Source organism: Pinus tabuliformis, chromosome J, assembly GCF_031772625.1.
Source record: "Pinus tabuliformis cultivar Carrire ecotype Pingquan chromosome J, CPIR1, whole genome shotgun sequence".
NCBI classification, from domain to species: Eukaryota; Viridiplantae; Streptophyta; class Pinopsida; order Pinales; family Pinaceae; genus Pinus; species Pinus tabuliformis.
The window spans coordinates 983758882-983786013 of record NC_142295.1 but is presented as its reverse complement, the minus strand read 5'-3'; the positions used below and the strand labels follow the sequence as shown (position 1 = coordinate 983786013).

The 27132-nt window shown below is 35.0% G+C and overlaps 1 pseudogene across 1 annotated transcript; it reads left to right on the top strand.

The window, feature by feature from the left end:
- Positions 1-24188: 24188 nt before the first annotated feature.
- Positions 24189-26499, top strand: LOC149230151 (glycylpeptide N-tetradecanoyltransferase 1 pseudogene; annotated as a pseudogene). Its single transcript, XR_016247995.1, has 2 exons — positions 24189-24646; positions 24770-26499. The product of XR_016247995.1 is annotated as a glycylpeptide N-tetradecanoyltransferase 1 pseudogene (transcript).
- Positions 26500-27132: the final 633 nt, after the last annotated feature.

Sequence of the window (27132 nt, the reverse complement as noted above, 5' to 3'; positions counted from 1 at the left end):
GATGGAGTTCCATGGGCCTGAGCATGGATTATGGAGATAGATTCTTGATGAGTCAAGGATGTGACAGGACGTTTTGAGAAACGACTGATGGTGGCATGAGGATGTTCACTCTCATGGTTTGAGCGTGGTAGTTGGACTGGCGATCTGACTAGTTCAAGACATGAGGGCATGCAGTGGGCAGAGATGTGTTAGCATCGTGTTGGAGTATCATGGCAACAGTTCACATGAGGACACATGATGAAGACAGGAGGTCAGTAATCATGGATCGAGATGACATCTGATGGAGAGCATACCGTTGAGGTGCATACCTTGGTATGGTGAGCTTGGTGGCAGTTGGTCACTAAGTCGAAGCATGATGGAGATGAGGCTCTACACATGTTGCAAGGATGTTTGCTTTGTGCAGAGGAGTCAACATCGTGGTTGGTGATGATCTTGGTGGATGGCTACCGGGATGGTATGTTGTCGAGGACGACAACGATTTCAGGTGGAGGAGGATGTAAGGCCTTCGGGAGATGAACGCGACGGACACCGGCGAGTCGTGCACGAGAGCGGGCGCGCGGGCGGGCGCACGGGCGCGCGGAGGAAATGTGCGACGGGTGCGACAAATGCATGCGACTTTAAATGCGACAAAATGGAGAACACTTATGCGACTAAGTGTTGGACGTGAGCATATATATATATGCGATATTAAAATATATGAAAGCCGACTTGAAAATGAAGCATATGGGCATGCGTTAGTGGTTTTGGGGTTGGCCATGGGGCTGCACACCCCATGTAAACCCACGTAGACTTGGTATATATATGTGGAGCATGAAGGCTCATAAATCATTGAATTGAATCATCACTTCTACGCATAACGAGAGGAGTAAATCTGCGCAAGGGGAGATAGGAGATGCGCATATCTCATGCGCACTATCTAAGTGCAGATTTGGTATATTCTTGTGCCGGTTGAGGTGTAGGCAAGTGTGCCGGGGTTCAATATGTATGCAGATTTGTGCAGGACTTGGTAGAGAGGAATAAGTGGCTCGGGTGAGCACTACTCTTTGTGCAAGGGTGCACATGATTGTAAAGGCAAGGTTTGCCTCGGTTGTAATATTTGGTTAAGTGTGAGACTTGGTTTGGCCAAGACACACTTGTGTTGTAAATCTGATATTCTTAATAAAATTGTCGGGCATACTCACATTACGGGGAGTTGCCCCTCCTCTTTATACTTGTTGCAATTGTTATTGTTCTCAGTATAATTGCATGATGATAATGAATGAGTATGGGCTTCATTAAGTATAAAGGATAATTGCATTTTACTTAGTTGTGAAACACAAGCTAAGTATGTTAATGTGAAAGTAGGCGTAGTCCATGAATGTTAGTATTGGTGAAAAGAAAGCGTTCGGTGGTGCTGCACCTTGCTACAAGCAGTTGGAAGACTACCGCAGGTGTAGGGGTGTGACAATTACCCTCGAGTTCCGACGACGCCCCAACTCTATAAAAGACAACCAGCGCAGGAAGGAACCACAAACCCTAGGGCAACACACAAAGACCTGCACCCACTCGGTGCCGCCCAACCAAAGCCATAACAAAAATTGACTCCAACTCTCCCACCAACCGAGGTACTGAGAAGATTGTATGTCCCAAGTTTTCCACAAACGTCAAACCAACACCGAGCAAGGGCTGAAGATTTGGCCCTCCTATTTTCAGACTTGAACCGCCAAAGGTAAGTGAAGCACACGTCGCCTTGAGCTGACAACACCATGAGAACACATAAGAAATCTAAAAAAATCGACTTCCAACTAGTGGAGTGCCCAAACACCCTATAACTACATAGGCCCACGTAGCTTTCTCCAAACCCAAAACCAGGACAAAAACAACAGAAATGAGGGAGCCTACTTACCTCCTGATTATGCCGTGAAACATCCATGCATAGACACAACCACTCAGACAACAACTCTCTTGCTAGTCCTAGGTCCCAAGTCCAAAACCACAACAAACGTCCACAACTCCCCAAAGCGCCCCCACACCATGCAAATTTAACCCCCATGCTAAGCCATTGCTTATCCAGTGCCTCCTAGAGACCAGTTTTGGCACACTCAATTACTCCCGGAACTGAACCAATGTCTCCCATCCAACGATAAATGACCATTACCTTTCCCTACTGCGAAGTTAACCAACGAAGAGCCACCACCTTGATGCTTTCAGAGTTCCACTCACCCATGCTCCAAATGTCATGCTTCGCCCTTGGGATCATGGCACATTAATTGCAGTGGGAACGACCACCTAACACAGGCCCATGTTGATTACTGTGCCCCGTCACCCCCAACGGGGAAAATAAAATAATTAATTATAATTAATAATTAAACCAGCCTAAATCCATCTTGAATCTGGATCTATCAAGCTCTAAGAGGGATCCAATCTCTCGAGGTGCAAATCTTTCCTCAAGTTTTGTACTAAAAAAAGAGGTTTGCACCTTGAGAGATTTGATGCATCTTAAATCCGGATCTATCAAGCTCTAAGAGGGATCCAATCTCTTGAGGTGAAAATCTTTCATCAAGTTTTGTACTAAAAAAAGAGGTTTGCACCTTGAGAGATTTGATCCTCTCGGCTGCTTGATAGATCAAGATTTAAGATGGATCTAGGTTGGTTTACTAATTTAATTATATTCGTTTAAATGTAAATTTTATTGTATAAAGGTGAACGAAAAAAATAAAGTGAGATTAAAATTAACAAGGAAAAAACTATGATCAATGGAATTGGAATTGAAAAAAAACAAAAAAACGAAAAACTTATTGGAAAAGTTTTCAAATTATTTTTTCCTTTTTAAAATTTGTAAAAGACTATAATTCATGAAAATGGAAATATTAGAAAAAATAAAAAACAAGTTAATTTAAAACTAAATAAAGCAAAAAAATATTAGTAACTAATAAAAAATTAAAATTAATAAACCACACCCATAATAATACCTCAACCAATCACCTTACAAATAAATAAATTTAAATAATAATAAAAAATAAGAAAAAAATATATTCTCAACAATAAACCACATACTAAAAAATAAATTAATAAACAATTAAAAAACAACATACTAAAAAATAAATTAATAAACAATAAAGAAACAAACTTAATTTATGATACCATACCTGTAACAAATATAATAATTTTTTTTAAACTATTTTTTTTTTAAATACATTACAATATTTTTTCTTGTTGACTTTCTTTCATGTATTTTAAAAAAGTGTAACTATCTTGAAAATTAAAAATATATGGGTAAGAACTGTCTTTTTCTTCACAAAATGTGTAATACGTGCCAGCTGACCTCTAAAATAAATGTGTAGTATGTATCAGCTGAACTCAAAGATTTTGAGTGGTTATCACTTTCTCCATTGTAATCTTTTTGCAAATTATGGTTGACCTTACTCTATTACTTAAAAAAATCTATGTTAATCATATTACTATAAAGAAATCTACAATCTATGTTAATCATATTTAGTTTTGCATTAAAAACTCATTTTAATTTACAACAAATTATCTATATCACGTTTATGTATATTTAAATCTTTTATCTTGTAAAAAAAATGGCTAGAAACAAAAAACAACTCTCTATCATTATAAAGTAAATATTTATACAAATATTTTTATGGTTTAAGTTGGTTTATTTTCAATATTTTATTATTTTATTAATTAATTTTTAGGGATTATATTTGTAAAATAGTAATCAGTTTGGTTTATTTTTAATATTTTAATATTTTATTAATTAATTTTTAGGGATTATATTTGTAAAATAGTAATTAGTTTCGTTTATTTTCAATATTTTATATTTTATTAATTAATTTTTAGAGATTATATTTGTAAAATAGTAATTAGGTTAGAAATGAGTCTTTAGATTAATCACATCGTTAGAATTGGGTCGATATTTTAAATCAATTAATGTCGTTTATTTTCAAAACAAGATGAAAAATCAATCAATGTGAAAGAATAAATAATAATTAATTTTTAATTTTTGTTTATAAATATTAAGACAATTTTATCTCGAACTTACTTTACATTTATATAAATAAAATTCTCTTCATTAATGCAATCAATTTTCTATTAATGCAATAAAATTCTAGCAATGGAGTTTCAACTATTTTTCTATCTGAAGTGAATTTTTCTTTCTTTTTCTAGCAATGGAGTTGTCTGTACATTGTACCAACTTCAATCCAAATATGACACGCTGTGATGGTGATGTGTTCGCCGGAGGTAATTATGTGGAGTTGGCCTCATATTATGGTATGTATTATTATCAACCATGATGAATGAGCACGTGCAAATCTTAACGTTTAAGAAAGCGAAATTATTTATTTTTGCTATAAAGGTATTTTAAAAGGAGACAATTGTTAAAGAGCTTTTGAGCCTTTCATAATTTTTTTAATTATAAGAAGAAACAAGACAATGGGGCAGTTCATTATTATACAAGTTTTTCATTAAAAAAATTATTTTCTATATTAGAGAATTTTTATAGAAAGATATGTGAGATTTGAACTTAAATTTTTGTTGAATTATTTTTGAAGTTTACCATCACATTATAACTAATTTTTATTTAAGCAAAATGAGAAAAGGATTTATATTTTTTTTTAAAGGAGTATTGCATATATTTGAAAAGGATTTGTTTGAAGAGTTTATTTCGCTGCAAAATAATTATGATTTCAATTTTTTTATTGTTGGAATTGTGTTTAGCGGAAAGGAGAATTATTGAGAGTGGTTTAGAAAACTTAAAAGTGTAAGTGCCCTTGTTTTTTACGATTTATGGGAAGTTTGTCAAGGAAAGAAGGATAGAGATGGAAAAGAAATTGCACCGAAGTCGTCTAATAACGAGAAGCAACATGTAATTGGGGAGACAAAAGACAACAAGACATATGCATTAATAACTGCATCAATGACAAAAGAGGTAAGACGATATATCGTTTCTTGTGATACTACATTCAAAGCATTAAAGAAGTTGAAAGAACTATATGATTCGCACTCAGAACTCGAAATTATTCAGTTGTTGTTGAAGTTGTTCAATTTGGAGATGAAAGATAATGATCCATTGAAGAGTGCTTCTGAAGTTAAAGCCATTTTTCATTATATAAAAGCCACTAGAATTGAAGTAAATTTATAGCTTACAAATTTTATAAAAGTCCTTTACCTTGTCTATTCACACTATTTGGAATCTCCCCAAGCTAGTGGGGAGTTAAAAAAACATTACATTTGATAAACTTGTAAACAAAATAACTGAAAGAGAAAAGGCCTTTGGGAAGAAAGAGGCTCCACCTAACTCTAATGTAGAAACTTTGTGCCTTGCACAAAAGGATCAGAAGTCTCATGTTGAAACTTCTAGAGGTGATAAAAGTAGTAGAGGTCGTGGTAGGAGAAATTATAGAGGCAAGGGGGCAAAAATAATTAGGGAGAGAGATAACAAAATGATAGACAACAAAAGAATTTTAATGATAGACCAACCATCAAATGTTTTAGATGTGGTAAAATTGGTCATACTACTATTAACTGTAAAATCCCTTGGGAGAAAGTTAGTGAAAGGAGAAAACAATTGAATGAAAAGAAAGATCAACCATCACCAGATAAGGGAAAATCATCAGAGTCTGCACATTACATTGTTGCTCACTGTAATTTTAATATTAATGATGTTTTCAACACTACATTTTCTTCATGGTGAGATAGTTGGATTTTGGATTTAGGAGCCACTTGTTATATGACATTTAGGCGAGTTTTGTTTTTTTGTTTGTTTGTTTGTTTGTTTTTTTTTTTTAGTGGTGATATTGATGGTGTTATTTACTTTGCTGACAAGTCTCAAATTAAACCATCTGGCATTAGGTCTATTTGTTTCAAGATACCGAACCTTGCAAATTATGCTCTACAAGATGTACTTTATATTCCATAGTGTCAGCAAAATTTGATGTCTCTTATCCATATTCGGTAGCAGGGGCATTCTATTCATATATTTGATGGCATCATTGAGATACGAGGAGCATATGATCGTGCAATTATTATGACATGTGTGGAAGAAGGTACATTTTTAAAATTGCATGGTACTTCATCTACTAATTCTTGTGAAAGTTCTTCTCTTTTGACGCAACAAAGTGATATCTTGTCTCCCATCTTGTTATGGCATGCTCGATTTGGTCACATCAATTATGGAAACATTAGAATTATGAAAAAGAAAGGTATTAAAGGTCTTCCTACATTTCCAAGAAATATTACACCTTGTGATGCTTGTATTTTGGAAAAACATTGTAAACAACCTTTTCATAGTTCTTCTTTTAAAGCTTCATGAAAATTAGGTCTCATACATTCAGATTTATGTGGACCTATGCCTGTTGAAACTACCAATGGAAATAAATATGTGCTAACATTTATTGATGATTACTAGGGAATGTATTGGGTGTATTTGTTGAAAGAAAAGTCACAAGTGTTTGAAGTTTTTAAAACTTTTCATTTGACAATTAAAAATGAAACTCAATAGAATATAGGCATTCTCAAAACTAATAACGGTGGAGAGTATACTTCTCGTGCATTTGAAAAATATTTGAAGGATAATGGAATCAAACATCAAACTAATATACCGTATAATCCACAACAGAATGGAGTTGCAAAATGTATGAATAGAACTTTGCTTAATACGATTAGATCTATGATGTTCTTTAACAATGTGAAGTTAATGTTTTGGGGAGAAGCAATTCTTTGTTTAACTTATATTAGAAATCATTGTCCTTCTTATGTTATTAACAACAAATCTCCTTATGAATTTTGGGATGATAGACTCCAAATTGTTTAACATTTCAGAGTTTTTGGATCTTAATGTTATGCTTTGATTCCTAAGAAACAGTGAAATAAATTAGGTGCAATGAGTTGAAAATGTATATTCTTGGGTTATTGAGCCCAGAGGCTCATTCGACAACCCAATATGAGAGGATTTGTAAGTATATCTGTCTGTCTGTCACCTTTTGAAATAAAAATAAAATTAAAAATTATTCTCTAAATGGAAAAATAATGTTGGCTATAATAAAAAACAATGAATAGAAGTAAAATAATATATGAGTAAGATGTTTAAATCTTATAGTTTTCAAAAATATTTCAACAAGAGATTTAGATAAACTATTTGAAGATCTATGTTAATTAATCTATGTGGATGCCAACTTCATATATATCTATATATAGAAAAAAATTGTTAAAATAAAACATTTTTTTTTCTCGGTAAAGCTATCTAGTCTATTATATTATGTACAGGCAAACATTACAATCAAAAAGACAGGCTGCCCAGGGCCAACTGTGGCACATTGGGTGGCTTTTCTTGACTCAGAATTCGCCCTCGCAGGGGCAGCGTTTCCCACATGACATAACACAGAGTTGTTTTCGGATCATAACAAAACAGCCCGCGCAGGGGCATCAAACAAAAAGACTCGTAACAGACCTTGCAAGGCCTACTGCCCAGACTATAGTAAACGTGCACATAAACAAGAACTAAAGAGACACAAACATAGATATATAGCCTAATCCAGGCCCCAACAGAGACCAAGATCCTATACCAGACCTGAGAGAGAAAAATGTATGCCAGAGTGGGTTGCTGGAGACTATTCCTCTGGCTCTTCCTCAATAATTCTGCACCACCCGTGGCCTTCTGGGCAGCCTTCCCACATTGCCATGGGGTCCTGCGTGGAGGCTGGCGTCTCCTGCTCTTGAAGTCGGGTGGGGGTCTGCTTAGGCTCCTTCGCTGGATTATCCTCTGCAATTGCCTTCTGCACATCCTGGCGTTTCTCCCCACTGCCCTCTGGATGTTCCTCTGCAATGTCCGGTTGCGTTCCTTCGGCATCCTCCTGAGGAACCTTTGTGAAGAGAACCGATATGTGTGCGTTAATGCCAGGATTGTCCCGCGAGCTGCCAAGGGTGAATATGACTGAGCCAAACGCTGGAAGCAGGGGCGCTCCATCATTGGAGCTGCCGGCCTCCATGAATTGACTGGCCGGTATAGGGGTGGCTCCCGCCCTTCTATGGCAGTAGCAGCAGCAACAGTGATGGTGGGCATCCGCCGCAGGGTGACGTGAAGAACCTCCTCGCCCAGAACCTCTTCTACATGGCATCCTTTCCCGGGGAGGAGCCATGGTTGCAGAGACGCCAACAGCTGGTAACCGAACAACGCTTGAGGGCTTGTCGGGATTGAGTCGCCCCCCAACTGAATTTCGTCCCCCCACTGTTCCGTAACAGAGCTCAACCTCACAGAAGCAGCGGTACCCCGGATAAACAAGCATGAAGTTTTCTTCGTCAATATGAATGCCGTCGCCCCCAGCAAGAACAGAAGCTTGAAAGAGACAATTTCCCTCAGAGATCTGAGCTGCTTGCTCTGCACTCTGAGTCCAAAACCGCAACATTCCTTCATTCTTAAAACAACAGACATTCCCTCGATTTTTGCCCGCTTTGATTACTCTCTGCAAGCTCGTCATCGTACCCTGCTTCCTCATTAAGGTTTCTGCTCTGCGCCTCCCGTCTTAACTCCTCGGCGGCGAGGGGCATTAAACTCCCTTGGCGATCACGAGGTGGCACATGTTGGGCATGTGGCTCCTCACTGCCTGGCATGTTGACACCCGCATCCGGGGGTTAAAATAAAACATTTTAATGTTGTATATAAAAAAATATTCAATGTGGATTATCAATCAAATATTTTAATAAGAAAATGGGGTGGCAGGAGGGGGAGAGATTCTCATTAATCCCGAAGGAAACATCGAAGACAGATATGCTTGTGGCCTGGGTAGGAAGACAAACAATCAAGCTGAGGCTCATGGTTTGTCTCTAGGACTTTCCTTGGCTCAAAAAAGGGGCATCAGAAAGATTCAAGTCTTAGGAGACTCGATGTTGATTATAAGACATATGAAATGCAATTCATCAGCAAACAACATGAATCTAAATCAAATCATTCAGATATCCCAAGGTATGATTCCTCTCTTTGATCTGGTGTCATTCTTTTACATCTTAAGAGGGAATAACCAGGAAGCAGATAAACAAGCAAATTTGGCCTATCAGTTGAATACGTAAAGAAGTATAGTGAATGAGATAGAGGAAACATTATACATTCCCTAATCATGGTCAAGGTTTTCAATCATTGGACTAGGGTAGGCACTCTTGGCTTGACCAAGAGATTAGGAAATCAAATAAATATGGAAACTTGGGGTTTGTAAATATATATCCCTCCCCCCCCTCTCTCCCTTCATTCTCATTATTATTCCCCCCCTCGATCCTTCCTCCCCCTCCCCTCATCTACCATTTCACTTCTCCTCCCTAGCCCTCAACACCCTTCTCCATCCCATTCTGATAAGCCTCCTTTCCATTCTGATATCCCTCCATTCCATTCTGACATGCATCTCTTCTCCATTCCATTTCATATCCCGCTCCTTGGTCTCTGTCTCATTGGCCTTTACTCGGCCCGGCCCATCCTCACGCCTCGTGGCATTGATAGGCTCACCTAGCTGCAGGAACGTGGCTGCTCCCATCACATATGTACTACACATGGTTTTAGGAGGTCTCACAACATGAGAAACCAACCCCCACGGCATAGAAATTGTTGCAATGGTCGACGTTCAAGCACAGAAGAAGGTAAGATAATGGGAGACTGTGAGAAACATTTAATCCCTTTGCTTCGAATTGCTCGGACCGCGTGTGGGAGGAAGGTGGGTAAGGATGAAGGACGAAGCAAAAATATGGGAAATTATGGTGGAGCATTGGGATCTCAGCTTCATGAGTACCAACTTCTAGTCCTGCATCAAAATCCAGACCTGCACCTTCTATAAATGGGGTAATGGTTTGATCTTATGTCATGGTTTCTGGTTAATTTCTGCTCAAGTGGTCTCTATGAAGGCCCAACGGCTAAGGCTGGGGTCATTGAGTAATTTTTGCGGGTTTCTAGTCAAGGTGTTGGCCATTAGGGTGGTCTTTGGTGGTGTATGCAATCAGGAGGGGAAGATGGGTGCTGGTATGATGAGTGCTGGTATGCTATGTGCTAGTAAGCTAAGTCAGGCGGGGGATTTTGAGCAGCAAAACAAGGGATTTGGGTTGATTGCCTGGAATAATCCTGAGTGGGGGGTCTGCGGTATCTTGGAAATTAGGCACTTTGGTAGCTCCTCGGTGGAGAAAATGAGTGTGCAAAGCAACTCAATGAGGCTCTATGTTCAATTCTTGGCGCCTAGGACGAGGGAGTCAAGGGAGGTCAGAGCTTGGGAAGGTGGCAGCAATATGCATACTTGTAAGGATTGTGTGCAAGAGAATTTGGAATTCAGGGAGGGTTTGGCTATTTTGTAGAGGTGTATCCATCAGCAGCAAAAGGAGGCACTGGATATGCAAGATCAACAACTCGAAAAGAAGGAGTGCATCTGACAACTAGAGGGCAAGCTGGACGCATTAAGACAACAAATTGATCATCTGAAGCTCAAAATGGAAGAGAACAACCCTATAAAGGAATAAGAATATGTTGGATTCGATCTTAACAGTCCAAAGCCGATGGAGGAGTAAACTGTTTTCTCTCTCAGTTTAAAAATGTTTTTTTATGGCAAACTATACCTGTAAATATTTACTATATAAGTACTGTAGAATTTATAGCCACATGATACTAGTTATGGGATATTTTTTTTGGAATTATGGGGAACATTCTCAGGGAAGGGATGGGGAACAAATGAATTTTCAAAAGCCCTTACCAGACTCAAATTTTTGATGTAAAATCGCAATTTTGAACATGAACTGGCGCGATTTATATATAAATATACTATTCTTTCTCGTTAAAATTTTTGTTTTAATAAGAATTAATATTGACATATACTTAAAAATATATTAATAATAGTAAATCATTTTAATTTGTGTGATAAAATGTCTAGATGTACATGTAATATAAAATATTTTAATGTAAATTTAGTATATATTATATATCATTTTAAAACAATTGTGTAGATTTCATGAAAAAATTAAGTTTCTACGGTTAAAACATTTATTTGGTCCTATATATACTCTATTTAGCATTTAAAAATACAATTTAAATAATGAAAAATAACACATTGAATTTTTCACTCTAAAGAAGTTTGCACATGAAGAAATTTAATCCCTCTCGACTCATGTTAGGTTCATACTTAAGATGGATCTATGTTGGTTCTAATACTTCCAAAGCATACATGCTATATGATGAAGAAAATAAGAAGTTCATTATTTCCAAAGATGTTATTTTTCTTGAATCAGATAAAGATAATTCTACTGTTGATAGGAAACATACTAATTTGGAGGAATTTGCATCCAAAAAGTTCTATTTTGAATCTGATAACGATGTACCACATACTGAAGGGGTGGTTCCCATTCTGGATCTGTTTGTGGTTTTTCCATATTTGACTCAGAAGAATGATGAGGATGTTACTGCTAAAGAAAATTTGGAGGGTAGTGTTATTTCTGCAGGGCCAAAAAGTGTTCCTAAAGAACCTATACTTCAGGATGAGCAACCATCACAACCGCTTCAACAACCTTTACAAAGATCTACATGTGCTCGAAAAGTTCCAAGCAAGTATGATGATTTTGAAACAGGAAAGTCTTCTAAAGATGATTAAGGTAATGTTTCTCGTGACTGTGAATTCAATCATTGTACAATTAGCAAACCCAATTGTTTTGAAGACGCTGCTAATTGTGATGAATGGAAGGATGCAATGTAAAAGGAGTATGATGCACTTATTAAGAATGGAACCTGGAAGTTAGTAGATCCTCCTGCTGGCATCAAACCTATTGGTTGTAAATGGGTATATAAGATCAAATACAAGGCAAATAGTTCTATTGATAAATACAAGGCAAAGCTTGTATCCAAAGGCTACGTACAGAAGGAAGGTGTTGACTACACAGAGACATTTGCTCCTACAACAAAATGGGGCACAATTAGAACTTTGTTTTCTCTTGCAACTCAGAATAGCTGGAAGATACACCATATGGATGTTAAAGCAACCTTTTTGAATGGAATTTTGAAGGAGGATGTTTATATGTTTCAGCCAGAAGGGTTCGCTATCAAAGGGAAAGAGAAAAAGGTATGTAAGTTAGTGAAGGCTTTGTATGGACTAAAACAAACATCTCGTGAATGGTATGAAAAATTAAGTAAACATCTTCTCAACTTGAATTATAAGTTATTTGATCTGGATGATGCAACTCTTTTCGTTAAGAAAATTTGAAAGTCAGTTGCATATTTGGTTATGTATATAGATGATTTGATGATCACAAGAAACAATGATGACTATATAACGTTCGTTAAAAGAGAATTATTGAAATTTTTTGACATGATAGATTTGGGTTTATTGCATTAATATTTAGGAATTGAAGTTAATTATAAACCCAAATATATTTGTATTTCTCAGAAGAAGTATACTGGACAACTATTGGACAAATTTGAAATGAAAGATTGTAACCTTGTTGCTACTCCTATGGAGCAGAATTTGAAGCTCACTTCCACTAAAGGAAGTACGTTTTAAGATACAACAAAGTACGTACAACTTGTTGGAAGTTTGATTTTTCTAACTACTACTCGACCTGGCATAACTTTTGTTGTAGGAATACTTTCTAGGTTCATGCATCAACCATGTGAAGGTCAATGGAATGCAACGAAGCAAGTGCTTAAGTATTTGAAAGGCACTCAAACATATGGCATCAAAGATTCCAAAGTTGTAGATTTCCATCTCATAGGCTGTTCAAATTGTTATTTTGATGGAGATAAGGAGAATGTGGTCTCTACTTCTGGTTATTTGATGAATCTTGGATTAAAAACCATTAGTTGGAGATCACGCATGCAATCTGTTCCTGTTGATTCTACCACCTAAGCCGAATATGTTGCAGCAAGTCAAGCTACAAAGGAAATCCTTTGGCTTCGCAAAATACTTGAAGACTTGCAGGAGAACAAAAGGCTTCAACTCCACTACTTATTGACAACTCTTCTACAATTCAGTTGGCCAAGAATCCCAACTTTTATGATCGGAGCAAGCATATTAACACTAAATATCACTTGATTCGACATTATGTAGAGGCCAAAGTTATTTATCTGACACATTGTCCTACTTTAGAGAAGATCACAAATATCTTTACCAAAGCACTTGGACATGAAAAGTTTAGAATGTTACTTGGCATGTCAGATGTCCCTTCGGATTAAGGGGGAAATGTTAACTAATCCTTCGGGATTATGTTTGTAAAATAGTAATTAGTTGTTAGTTTTTACTTTCTGTTAATAAGTTATCGAGATAGTTTTATCTCGAACCTACCTTACATTTGTATAACGAAGTTCTCATCATATCTCTCCATATCCCTATCACTTTTTGCATTTAAATCTATGTTCTATCTCTGCTAACTATCCTCTGTCTATCTTTGAATATCATTTATTTTCTTCCACTCTTACGAAAAATATATTATGTTCTACTATATGTCTAGAATATAGCACAAAAGATACTTTGTAATTACATTTACACATACAGATAGTCACTAGTGGAAGATGTCTAAAAACAACCCATCAAACCTTGAAGTTACCAGACCGCTGGAAAATGCAATTGCCATTCTCAAAAACATCAAAGCTAATCAGTATCAGCTATGTATTGCATCCACACTGTATCTACAACATGGTTTTTCTCTCTATAAATGTGGGAAATGGAGATCCTTTTAAAATATTTTATCAACATCCTTATCTTGCACATTTGATTCAAGAGCGCATGAGTCTCTATTACATTCCTCAAATTAGCCCATTTTCACAATCACTTTGGAACCTCAAAAGACTTAGATCTCCTCTATGACCAACCACTTGTCACAAAATAAGACACCCCACTGAGCTAGAAATTTTTCTTTGGTGTTTGTGCATGTACGATATAATTTACTTTCTATATATAAATTATACAATTAGATCTATATATAAATTATACAATTAGATGATATGCTCATTATAAATCATGATTTACCATGTAGATAAAATAAAAAATACACATCAACTCTACTGAAATAAATAAATAAAAACTAATATAATGATAGATTACATATTATTGATCACTATTTACTTATATATAAAATATACAGTACGATATCTTCATTGTCGTGAGAGGCGTTCTCCAACCCAATGTAGAAGAGATGGTGTAAGGCTATGTAATGTATGTGATGTTATGTTTTGTAAACATTTTGACTTAGTCAAATAAGATAACAATAAAAATAAACATAAAATACAATTAAAAAATAAATAAAATATAAAAATAAAATTAATAATTATAATTATTAGTTAAAACATTTTGACTATACTTATCAATTATTAATAATTAAACTAGCCTAGATCCATCTTAACTCCATGGTCTACCAAGAAACTTCTTTTAGAGTGCAAAGAGATTTAATCCCTCTCGAAGCTTGGTAGATCTAGAGTTTAGATGGATTTAGGTTGGTTATAAATTAAATATTTACCACTTTTTTTTTTTTTTTTAAGTTGATTCAAAATATTCTATTAATAACAAAAAAGATGACATTGAGTACATAATTTAACAATAAACCCAAAGAAACTGACTTGGGAGGTCATGCCTTCTACCAGGTATGACATAGCAAAATATCAAACACCAGAGACATTTAGAGGTTTTTTTTCCCTCCCTTTCTCCTATGGACATCTACTCGTCCTACAAATCTATCAGTTACAACTGAGGATAATGCCATATCCTCATCTTTCAAAGAAAGCTCCATCGCTACTGCCTCCTCAGAGCGCGGGACATCCCTATCACTATTTGAATGATTAGACTCATGAGGTTGTTTTTGCCTAGTGGTTGTGGCCACAATTAGTGTTGATGAACTTCCAGTCTCCCTAGCCGAAGAATTCTCTTCCCCTGAGGGTAGAGGCGTATCAACCGTGGGCTGCACAATATCTTTGAAGGCTGAAGAATCATGACATGTCTTTTCTTGCTAAGGGTTGTCCTTCTTACTACTTGTCCTGTTCTTGACGTTTGAAGTTGATAACACCATCCACAATTGGGTTTTCGTGGCTCCAGGGATCCTGACACCCCTATAGGGCATGCACTTTAAAGATGCTTGGGCTGCAGACAATTTTTGTATCTAAAAGTTATGTTTTCGTAGTCTAGAAGTTGATGATCTTCCTTGCTATCCCATTTTAAGATGATTACCACTTAGATAAAATTAAAAATACACATTAACTCTACTAAAAATAAATTAATATAAAATGATAAAATGACACATCAACTTTATTAAAAAGAATATAAATATAAAATCATACCTTTTTTTCCGGGGAAAATAGAGTTCGTAATTTCTATTAAAAAGAAAATAATAGAGATTACATGTTGTAGATGCCAAAGCATATGCAGTAGTGTGGTAAAAAACCACTTACAATAACCAATACTTCTGGGAAGTATGCAGATACAGCCCTCAGACAGGGCCTCCTGAAACAGGGTCAGAAAGTGGGTATGTAAACCCCAACAGGGGTGAAACCCTACCCATACAAGCTAAATAAATAACAGAAAGTATAAACAGTAAATATACGAAAGCTCCTATGGAATGAGCAGTATATTCGAAACCGCCCATATATCCAGAGAAGCCATAGAAAACCAACCAGGAACAACCATTGAAGAGACGGCACTCAACGCATCCAATGTCTGCCGAGGTAAGCCAGAAAAGAACCAAAAAAAGAAAACCACACCTCTGCAATGGAAACCATCAGGGCATAACAAAGCAGAGGCGTTCCGGTTCCGGGGGCCGAGGCGGCTAGGGCAGCCACCTCGCCCCCATGAGGCCTAACAAAGCCCCCGCCCGCACACCACGGCTCAGCACTCAGCTAAGAAGGACCGTCAAAACAGAGAAAGGAGTTGTGCCGAAGTCCGCCGAAAACCAGAAAGAAAAGACGCGCTCCGCCGCCACCCAAAACAGAGCACAATGCGGCTGACCTCTGCCTAAGAAATAATCAGAGTAGGCACTCCAACCCGGGGACGGCAGACGAGATGTATCAGAGCCGCGAAGAGGAGAGCACGACGCAAGGGGAGAGAACCGCCGGAGAGAAGGGGACAGAGGCCGAAATCGATACCGCTCCACCGGCAACCAGAACCGTATCAGCAAACTCCACCAGACGCAACAACCCTCAGCAGAGTACTTTGCCGCACAACGAAAAGATGAAGCGCCAAGCAAAGGTGATAGGAGGGCGGTCCGGAAGCCGCACCAGAGGCAGCCCTGCCGCCGCAGTCGCGAAGTAGCAGAACAGAGCCGAAAAAACCCTAGTAGCAGCCGCGGCTTCACCAAATGCTAATCTTCCAGTCATAAAACATTGGTCAAGAAAATCATGTGCAGTCTAAAATCATACCTATGGTAATATATATATATATATATATATATGAAATAAACATTTACGAGCCACGCAGAGTTAATCTAAATGTTTTAAAAAAATCATAATAAAAGGAACATAAAACATAATATGAACTTATAAATTTGAGATAGATAAATGTATACAGATAAAAATGGTTATCATGGAAGTAAAAACAGGGCTATGGCTACTATGAAAGTAAAGAGAGGGTTATTGTCGTAAGAGGCACTTTCTAGTATGGAAGAAATGTTGTATTGCCTTGCCCTGTTTTTTAAACACTGAGATGTTGTAATGTCTTGTCTTGTCTTGTTAAACATTTTGACTCAATCAAATAAAATAAGATAAAAATAAAATAAAATAATAATTAAAATAAAATTGAGATAAATTAGGCACTTCACCTTTCACAACTTTTTAGCTCCACGGCCCATGGTTTTTCCCATGGCATTCTTCTCTAATGTAGCATATTTAAAGGCATAAAATTTCATTAGATTTACAACACCATCATGTCATGTCATTTGGTTTTTTAATCTAAAATTTCTATTAAACATGCATGCGTGCGCGCGCACACACACACTTCTCTATTCACATATTAGTTTTTCTTTAATAAGAATTATGCAAATTTAATTGTGGACCTAACATTTTTTACAAAAACCATTTTTCAACAAGGATTGTATGTTTAGCCATGAAAACATAAAAAATAGAAAATGTAAGAGTTAATAGTATCTATTTTTTTATATTTTCAATTTATCATTATATTATGAAGTTATTGAGAATGATTATGAATGAAATTTTTAAAATTTTATAAAAGCATATTGAAACATTTATTGTTGGAATTACGAAGATTCATAAAATTGGTCTAAGAAATTTCACAATTGACATAAATCCTCTAAATTTATATCTATAAGGATTCATACATAAAAAATGGAACTGAAGTCACCTGGATTTGGGTGCCCTTTAGTCTTTCAAGCCTCTCTACATGCCCACGCCTAGCATGAAGTCATCCTACACCTGGCAACCTTTATCAATGGCTCATCTCTCCATGCATTCACCATCCTTTATTTCTCATCTTCCTCCACATCCCTACACAAATCGATTTAATGTGTTCCTAGCTATCACCTTGTCTGCATTTATGTTGCACGGCATGTCTCTTTTTGGTGCGTTCATCCTCCCTCTCTTAACATTCTACTCCATGCTCAACCTAGCATTCATTTATGCTCTACTCCTCCAACCTTTGTCCTCTTAGTGCTTTCAGCAAATTCCACCACCTCCCATCTAGAATTCATGCCTTAGGAAAGAGGTTGTTTCCACTGAGGTGGTCGAGGGTAGGGGACGAGTCGCCCACCAACAACCCTTGTGATGGAAGAAAACTTAGATCTCTTTGACAATGACGTTTGTGAGCACATAAGGCAACAAGTTATAGGTATGGAAGCAACATAACGTCGATGAATAGGACATGCGATTTGAGCTGTTAGAACTCTCTTAGCCCATCACCTATGGACTCAAGAACGTGACTGAAATAAAACTACTTGAAGAATTGCTAAGGCCAATTCCCACACTAGTCACATTTTTTCCTCCCTCCGTTGTTGTTCCCATGACCTTAGTTTGAACTTCCCTCCAAAGCTTCCCTCATCTCCCTGCCTCAGTCGTTCTGAATTGAATTTGGGCTCCACTGACTCTTGATCGCCTTTTACCATTTACGCTGGTGCTAGATGCAACTCTCTGGCTTGTGAGTCACTAGGCACCCCAATCTATGGATGTCCAACTTGCCAGCAAAAATACTTCTCCTCCGTGCCCTAGTCCCTTTGGTTGCTATATTGGGGAGGAACCTCCGGAAGCAGGGCCTTCTACCACCAGAAAAGCATTTACCATTGGTCCAAGCAATGAGCGACATGAACAGACATTGTCGGCCTAAGATCCCACAGTCTCGCGAGGTGCAAGCACAACATGAACGAGTCTTATTGTATTTCATGCTTTGTCTTCTATTTTTCATAATGTCAAATGTTTGAGAAACTATAGCTATTGTCTCCTCTGTAACACTTTGTTAAGCTTATTTTGTTTTTTTCCTTTACTGAACATTGTAAATGCACCCAACTTTCTTTCTTCTAGTAGACTATCTGGTTTCCCCTTCTTGGGGTAGATGGTCACCCTTCTGCCTCTCTCTATGGAGCCTTTGGGCCACGCCCCTCCATGCATTTCTGTTTGTACCTTATGTATCTAATTTTTGTTAATATAATGTAAATTGTTTGCCAACGAAAAAAAGGAACTAAAGTAAGTATGAAATGCTCCCATAGACTATTCATATATTCACAAATGATATATAAAAGTTTTACAAATATTGAACTATCCAATTGACATGTAACTGCAATATTCAATAATTGTCTTTTGCACTCAAATGTGCTCTCCATTTACAATGTAGCCAGAGAATATCTTTGAGACAATTTGAAATGTTATTTTGGTTTACCGTGTAGTAATTTAAATCAACCTTTCTTGTTTGTTTGTAATATTAGATTTAGTTCCAATCAAATTTTAATTTTATAAATTTTTGAAATTTAAATTTTAAGAAATTAAAATGAGAGCAGGAGAAGTTAAATTAAATTAAATTCTTTTATATTCTTTTAAATTAACTTTTATATAAATTTATAAATATCTAAAATAATTAGATTAAAATTAAGAAAATAATAAATAAATTTATATAGCATTTTACGAAAAGGGAAGATAAATAAAAATGAAAATAATGGCAAAAGTATATTCCAAAATAATCTCCAACAACATTTTCATTTTCTTGAATCAAATTTATTTGTTTATAACATTTTTTCATTGTTTAAATTTATTTGTAATATGATATTTTTGTTTGTTTGTTTGTCAAGTGGTCTGAATTTATGAGAGATTACATCAGGGGCATGAGAAACCATGGCCTAGGGGCATCTAAGCCGTCAAAGTCGCCTAGGGATCGCACCCGACTTGGGCCACACTAGCCCTTAACATGACTAGATTTTTGCTCACGGAGTTTCGAACTGGTGACTTTCACATCACGAAGTGACTTAACAGTACACCCCATCAGTGTCTATTCTACGCCCCGTGGGCATTTGTAGTATGATATTTAGTTCCAATCAAATTTTGATTTTATAAAATTTTAAAATTAAAATTTTATGAAATTAAATCACAATAATTGAAGTTAAATTAAAATAAATTCTTTTATATTCTTTCAAATTAACTTTTATTTAAATTTATAAATATATTTAAATTTAAAATAATTTGATTAAAATTAATAAAATAATAAATAAATTTATATTAATAAATATTTTCATTTTAAAAATAAAATAAAATAAGCTTAGATCCATTTTAACTCCAGATCTACCAAGGGTGGAAAGGGATCAAATCTCAAGGTATGTAAATCTCTTTTAGAGTGAAAAGAAATTTGATCCCTCTCAGTCCTTGGTAGATTTGGAGTTAAGATGGATCTAGGCTGGTAATATTACACTTGGTGAAGTGTAGAAAAGAAAAGTTAAATTAGAACATAGAACTGTAAGCTAACTCATATTCCATAATTGCTTCGAGAGATGCTCTCCAACAGAGCATGGTAGGGATGTTGTAATGTTTAACATTTTAACTTGAAAAATAAAAAAAAAATAAAAAAATAAAAATGTCTTGTTTAATATTTTCAAACTCCAATCCATGGTTTTTTCTCATGGTATTCTTAACCCATGGCTTGGTAGATCCAAAGTTAAAATAGATAGTACTAATCAAGAGCCAAAAAGGAAAATATTAGACATCTAGTTGTCTATGAATGTATTGCACTACATATCTTATTCCTCTATATATACTTCATTTTGAGATTATGTAAAGTTTTGTTTTTCATCTTTATCAATTCTTCTTTTTTGGTTGGGTTATAAAAGGAAATATTTGTTTGTTTTCGGAGAGACATTTCCATAGTTATTAATGCTTATTTAACTTGTTTTTTGGTTGGGTTATAAAAGGAAATATTTGTTTGTTTTCGGAGAGACATTTCCATAGTTATTAATGCTTATTTAACTTGATTGTTTGCTAAAAGGGGAAAATATGTTAGTGAATACAAATTAAAATATTATTCTAGTCTTTTACAAGAGGCTATATTCCTATTATTAATATTTTCTTTTAGTTAAGAAAATATATTTTGAATATGGAAACTTGTACTTAAGATGTAGCAAAGAGATTCCATACTTAGGTGAGTAGGCTAAAAAATATTTACATGTACTAGTAAGAAGCACTAAGGGTTTTTCTTTGTTAATGATGGAAAGCTAGTAGAGGGATAGGCCAATATAGATGAGTGGAGATTGTTGCCTAAACTCATTAATTTATGGTGGCGAATGTTCTGAGAGTACTCCATTACTTAATTCTTTATCTTATTTAGATCTTGTTACATGATCATTAGGACTTTCCCAAAGTAAAGTTGTAGAGGACATACCCTTGTCATGCCATAACCTAACTCAAGGCCGGTATCCATGTTAGAAGCCTACAATAAGTGGTGAATGCTCCCTTGGAAACCATTCCACATGTTCAAAGTTAGTGTTGGATTTCACATATTATTTAAATATTTATTTGTGGACATTTCACTCATACCAAGTTTGTTTTTTTGGTATAGTCATAAAATTATATTATCTATGAATGTTTAGAACCATTGGTGTTCTCTTTGAGTGGTATTACTTCCATGGGAGTTGTACCATTAAGATTTAGAGAGGGACTTTGACATATAATTTTTAATTCCTTTGATTCTTTTTAGTGAAATAATAACTATAATTATGTATAAAAAAACCACAACAAATGATCATGGTGTTCTATATTCATTTTTGCCAAAATTCCTTATAATTATAATGTAACCAACATTAATATTATTGATTGCTGATGTGTCTGGCATAATAAAATGTTACTATACATTTATTTAAGAAAACTAAGCTTCATCCCCTTTTGAATCATCCCCTTTAGGAATTTGAGTGATCTCCTTTTCTCATTCTAGAGGGACTATTCAAGAAGAAGATAGTTGCTTTATGAGATATACCAATTAATGTCATCATTCTAAGACATTTATATCAAATTGTTAATAATAAATATTATCACGTCAAAATATGTATTTAATAAGATTTTTGTAAATGAATGTTTTTATATTACATAATATATTTTAATAATAATTAATCTAAATTTAGTGAGATGTATTTTACATGTTAAATTTAATTTATTTTTGTTATAAATTTATTTTTATTAATAAAATTACAAACTAATATTTTTATATATGTGAAAAATATATAAAATATAAAATATAAATATAAATTTATTTTACCATATAAATTAAAATAATGATTTATATTCATAATTATTATTTTCTAAAATTTCATATTTAAATTATATATATATAAATTCAGGATATATTAAATATGAGAGGGGCTAAATCTTTCAAAATGCAAATCTCTTTTTCAATGTAAAATTTGAGGGAATGTTTGCACCTCAAGAGATTTGATTACCTTTAACTATTGGTAGATCTGAAGCTAAGATGGATATGTACTAGTTTTGCTCAACATACTAATAAACTATTTTACATAGAAAATTTTGTAAAGTATATAGGTTTTATTTTTTGTTTTTGTTGAATTGAGGCTTCTGATCCATATCAAGTTTATGAGAAGAGTTTTTAGTGAAAATCACATCATAATTCATTTCTCGATGCGTTTCGAACCAACTAGTGCTAGTTGGTTCATAGTCACGACAAGTTGAAGAACCAGATCATGGCTACATGTTAAATAGAGAGAGCAGGTCATCAAACCTCTTCTCATATAAATATTTTTGTTATTAATATATATATTTTTAAATATTACATGGTTGTCCTTCTATACATAGATTTATTTTTGAAATTAATACTTAAAATGTTACATATCAACTTTATATTGAATTAGAAACAAATTATTAATAAATTAAGAAAACACTCTTTGAATTAGAAAAAAATTATTAATAAAAAAAAAAAAACACTCTCCCTATATATATATATATATGATATTAAAATCTTTTACTCAACATGCATACTGAAATATTTAATCTATAGTCTACTTTTCTTTTATAATTGTTAATATCTTTTTAATATTATATAACTCCATATTAAGTATCTAACAAATTATACATCTCCCTGTGGAAAGTAAAAGTATAAGAAAACTTTTAATTTAAATTATTTTATTAATTATGCTATTTATCACCAATAGTAAAGTAATGTTTTTATTAATATATTTTTATTTTAAATGCCACTTGTCAAACTAACATAAAATAAATTACACATAATGTAGTATCAAATAATACTATTTCTACATATCATTCTTTAACTCCATATTATATTAGTGAAGGAATTACATATCTCACTCTTACTAAAAAGTAATTTTTGTTTTTTTTTACTTTTAATTATTTTATTACATATCTTCCTCATACTAAAAAATATATTTTATTTTTTGATTTTTATTTTGTTTTCAATTATTTTATTTCTCTATCTAAAGTTTGATGTAAAATTAAGGTGGGAATTGAAATATTTTGTTTATGACATGAAAGTTAAAGTATTTTGTTTATGGGCTCATTAGCAAAGCCTAACCTTAAAGCATCAAGGTTCTTTAACAACAAGAACTCCACCAATTGAGCTTTAATAAGAATATTTATGTATATAGAAATGTAAAATTTATATAAAAACATATATATATATTCTTTAATAACAACACATCCAATTGAGCTAACCCTTGGGGTTTTAATACGAATTATATAAATATAAATATTAATATATATATATATATATATATATATATATATATATTTTGGGTGGCTTAAACACCACAGGGAATTTGAACCTGGAACAATTTGCATATTGCTTCATAACTCCCCGAAAATGTGAATAATATTATTAAGAACTCGCATGAATTCATTTTAACTCTTGATTTACTAAATGCTTAGAAGAATCAAATCTCTCAAGATGCAAATATCTTTTCAAGTGTAAAACCTAAGAGATTTGATTCCTCTCAACACTTAGTACAATTTGCATATTACTTCATAACTCCGGCAAAATGTGAATAATATTATTAAGAACTCGCATGAATTCATTTTAACTCTTGATTTACTAAATGCTTAGAAGAATCAAATCTCTCAAGATGCAAATATCTTTTCAAGTGTAAAACCTAAGAGATTTGATTCCTCTCAACACTTAGTAGTTTAAATTCAAATATATCAAATATTAAATAATTTCAAACCCTTATAACTATATTTTTGTTATTTATATTTAAAAAACATTTAGCTTTTTACTTATAATAATTTTTTAATATCGCTGATAAAGATTTATGGAGAAGTGTATGTTGCGATCATTGTTTTGGCCAGTGTTTCAAGTGAATCTTTCAACCATCTTCAAGAACTTGAATTGAAAATGGGTAAAAAATTCACCCGAAAAATTGGACAAAATAATAATCACAACACAAATCTTCGTTAATGGATTTTCTTTGTACCCAAGATCTTTATATTTTCTCAATATAATATATACTGATTTTTCTTTCTGAAAAAAAACACAAATCTTCGTCAACTAACTATAAAAAAATAATAATCCCAACACAAATCTTTGTCAACAACAATTTATTAAACATAGAAAAATAATAATCACAACACAAATCAAATTTTAGTCGACAGCAATTTATTAAGTATAAAAATATCGCCACTAAAATTCTTTAATATTTTTCTATACATTTATGTGAAAACCATTAACCTTGCACACTCACCCGTATCAAATTTATATAGATATTAACTCTTAATTAATTTTATGGATGAAAACTGCTGGGCAACAAAAGAATTACACATTTGATTTCACCAATCGTTCGGGGTATCATCCAAGCACACCAACTGAACCATGAGATGGGGACTTCTTATATCGATGGCTTCATTGATTTTTAACTGGAGAGGATGAATATCAAGATATAATTAGGGGAAGATAAAGAAATCAACGGTAACAGTTAAATAAACTTGAGTGCAGAGATGAATTCCAGGACACAAGTAGGGGAAAATGAAGAAAGCATAAAGCTCCATATAACCTCAAAATTGTAGCAGACGGTAACCAGGGAGCCAACGAATGGGAGAAAGGGTTCGTGGGCAAGACATTAAATGGCTGTCTTGAACTCAGGTTGCCATTTGCATTTATTTGTGGAATGAAATCGACGAACAGGGTGCGCCTTCCCTAGAATAAATAGGCATATTTGTGCAGCTGACTGGCCACTTGTGCGTTCAAAATTCGGGCATCAGCCCACAAGCGCGAGCAATCTGGATCTTCACACGGTAAGTCTACCATTTCTCCTCTGATCCAATCTTTTTTTGGGGTTTTTTTCCTTCTCTGTTCTCATGGGTGGATGGTATTTCTCTGTTTAAATATTGGCCTGCAAATCCATGTGTTTTAACCAGGGCTGCAATTTTATCCTCCATCTTCATCTTATTGGATTGAACCCACTTAAAATTGGTCATTCCAATAGTGCTCACTATGGCAGAAAACAGAAAATCTCCTACTGCCTCTGGATCAAAGCAGAATTCAGAAGCGGATGTGAGTGGTAGTTCTGCAATAGAGAACCTTAGCAGGAAGGCGCAGAATGTGCTTGCTTTGAATACAAGACACAGGTTTTGGGAAACCCAGCCAGTAGGTCAATTTAAGGACAGGGAGAATCCCAATTTGGGGGAGGGCCCAATAGAGCCACCCACTCCGTTGTCTGAAGTCAGGCAGGAGCCCTACAATCTGCCTAGTCAGTATGAGTGGTGTACTTGTGATATTGAGTCCGAGGAGAGCCTGAGTGATGTCTATAATTTGCTTACAAACAACTACGTGGAAGATGATGAGAACATGTTTAGATTTGATTACTCAAAGAATTTCCTGAGATGGGCACTCAAGCCTCCAGGGTATTACAAGAGCTGGCATATCGGTGTCCGGACTAAGGGCACTGGGAAGCTGGTGGGCTTTATCACCGGTGTCCCTGCTAGGATTAGAGTTCGTGACGGTATAGTGATGATGGCAGAGATCAACTTTTTGTGTGTGCACAAGAAACTTAGGTCTAAGAGGCTTGCCCCTGTGCTGATCAAGGAGGTCACCAGGAAAGTGCATCTGGAGAATATATGGCAAGCTTCATACACTGCTGGTGTGGTGATACCGACACCCGTAACAACTTGCCAATACTGGCACAGGTCTTTGAAACCTAAGAAGCTGATAGATGTTGGGTTTTCGAGGTTGGGGGCCCGAATGACAATGAGTAGAACAATAAAATTTTATCGGTTGCCAGAAACCACCGCAACGCCAGGTTTTCGGCCAATGGAGAGGCATGATATCCCCGCAGTAACCAGGCTTCTAAGGAATTATTTGGCTCAGTTTGCAGTGGCCCCTGATTTGTTAGAAGACGATGTCGAGCACTGGCTACATCCTACTGAGAATGTTGTCAATAGCTATGTGGTTGTGAATCCTGAGACTAGGGAAATCACCGACTTCTGCAGCTTCTACACTCTTTCTTCCACAATTCTTGGTAATCAGAATCATTCATCGTTGAAAGCAGCTTATTCGTATTACAATGTGTCTACTAGGACGCCTCTGCTTCAATTGATGAATGATGCTCTTATCATGGCAAAGAATAAAGATTATGATGTTTTTAATGCACTGGACCTGATGGAAAACTCTACTTTTTTAAAGGAGTTGAAGTTCGGACCTGGTGATGGACATCTTCACTACTATCTTTACAACTATCGCATTAGGGAGCCCCTGAAACCATCTGAATTGGGGTTGGTACTGTTATAGTACTGGGTTCATGCAGAATGTATAATCTTCTAAAGATTTGTTGCTATTGCAGACAGTTAAATAACTTTGTTGGTATTTAAAAAACTATCTGGTTTTCATATGCACATGCAGTTGTCAACTGGAATTTCACATTTATGGTAATCTGAATGTTTGATTTGAGAGGGGTTTTAATAATCAAGAAGACCTTTACAGAAGAATTTGAGTCATTTTGGATACAAGAAATAGCTGCAGCAGGTTGTTGGTATAAATTTTTTCATTTGAATCAGATGTTAAACTCCATGTTTCTATAAATTAGAGTGGAGCAGAAGATGCCCAATGACAATTCTCATTTATATATCTATTCGTTGAAGTTTGTATTCTATGGCGAGAGATTTTTTTATAGCAAGTGATAAATTGCAGTTCAAATGGCTATTTATGTCCTAGCATCACCAGAATGCAGGCTTGATTTACTTATATGAGATCTAAAATATAGTTACCTACATATAGCTGACTGGTTCCTTACTTATTCATAATATTTTACATATAGCTGACAGGTGCCTTATTTATAAGATTTCACCTCAAAATCTTTCTTTCATAAGTCTAGAATTTAGCTGCTAGTGTTTGGGGTGATGAAGCTAATTTTTTTTTCTGCCATTCAAGGATCAATAATATGTTCTGTTTGTATTTGGTTTCCCTTCACATTTGACACGTTCTTTCTTCCTGAGGTATTTTTGATTTTCTATTCTTCGTGTTGGATGTCTGTGTTATTTTTGCTCATCTGGTGGAGAGCTTGCTCCGTTCTTGACTGGAAGCTTTTGTGCATTAAAACTGGAACAAAATTAATCTGTTGTTGAGAACCTTGCTAATAACTACGCTTTGGGAGGGCTCCAGTGGTTGAAGATTTTAAAAAGCATGATACGCTAATGTCCTTTACTGCGTAATTTGTAGAGCCTATTTAAGCATTGGTTATTTCTTTTTGTTTGAAAAGCTGCGCTCTTGACATCTAGGTAGTCTT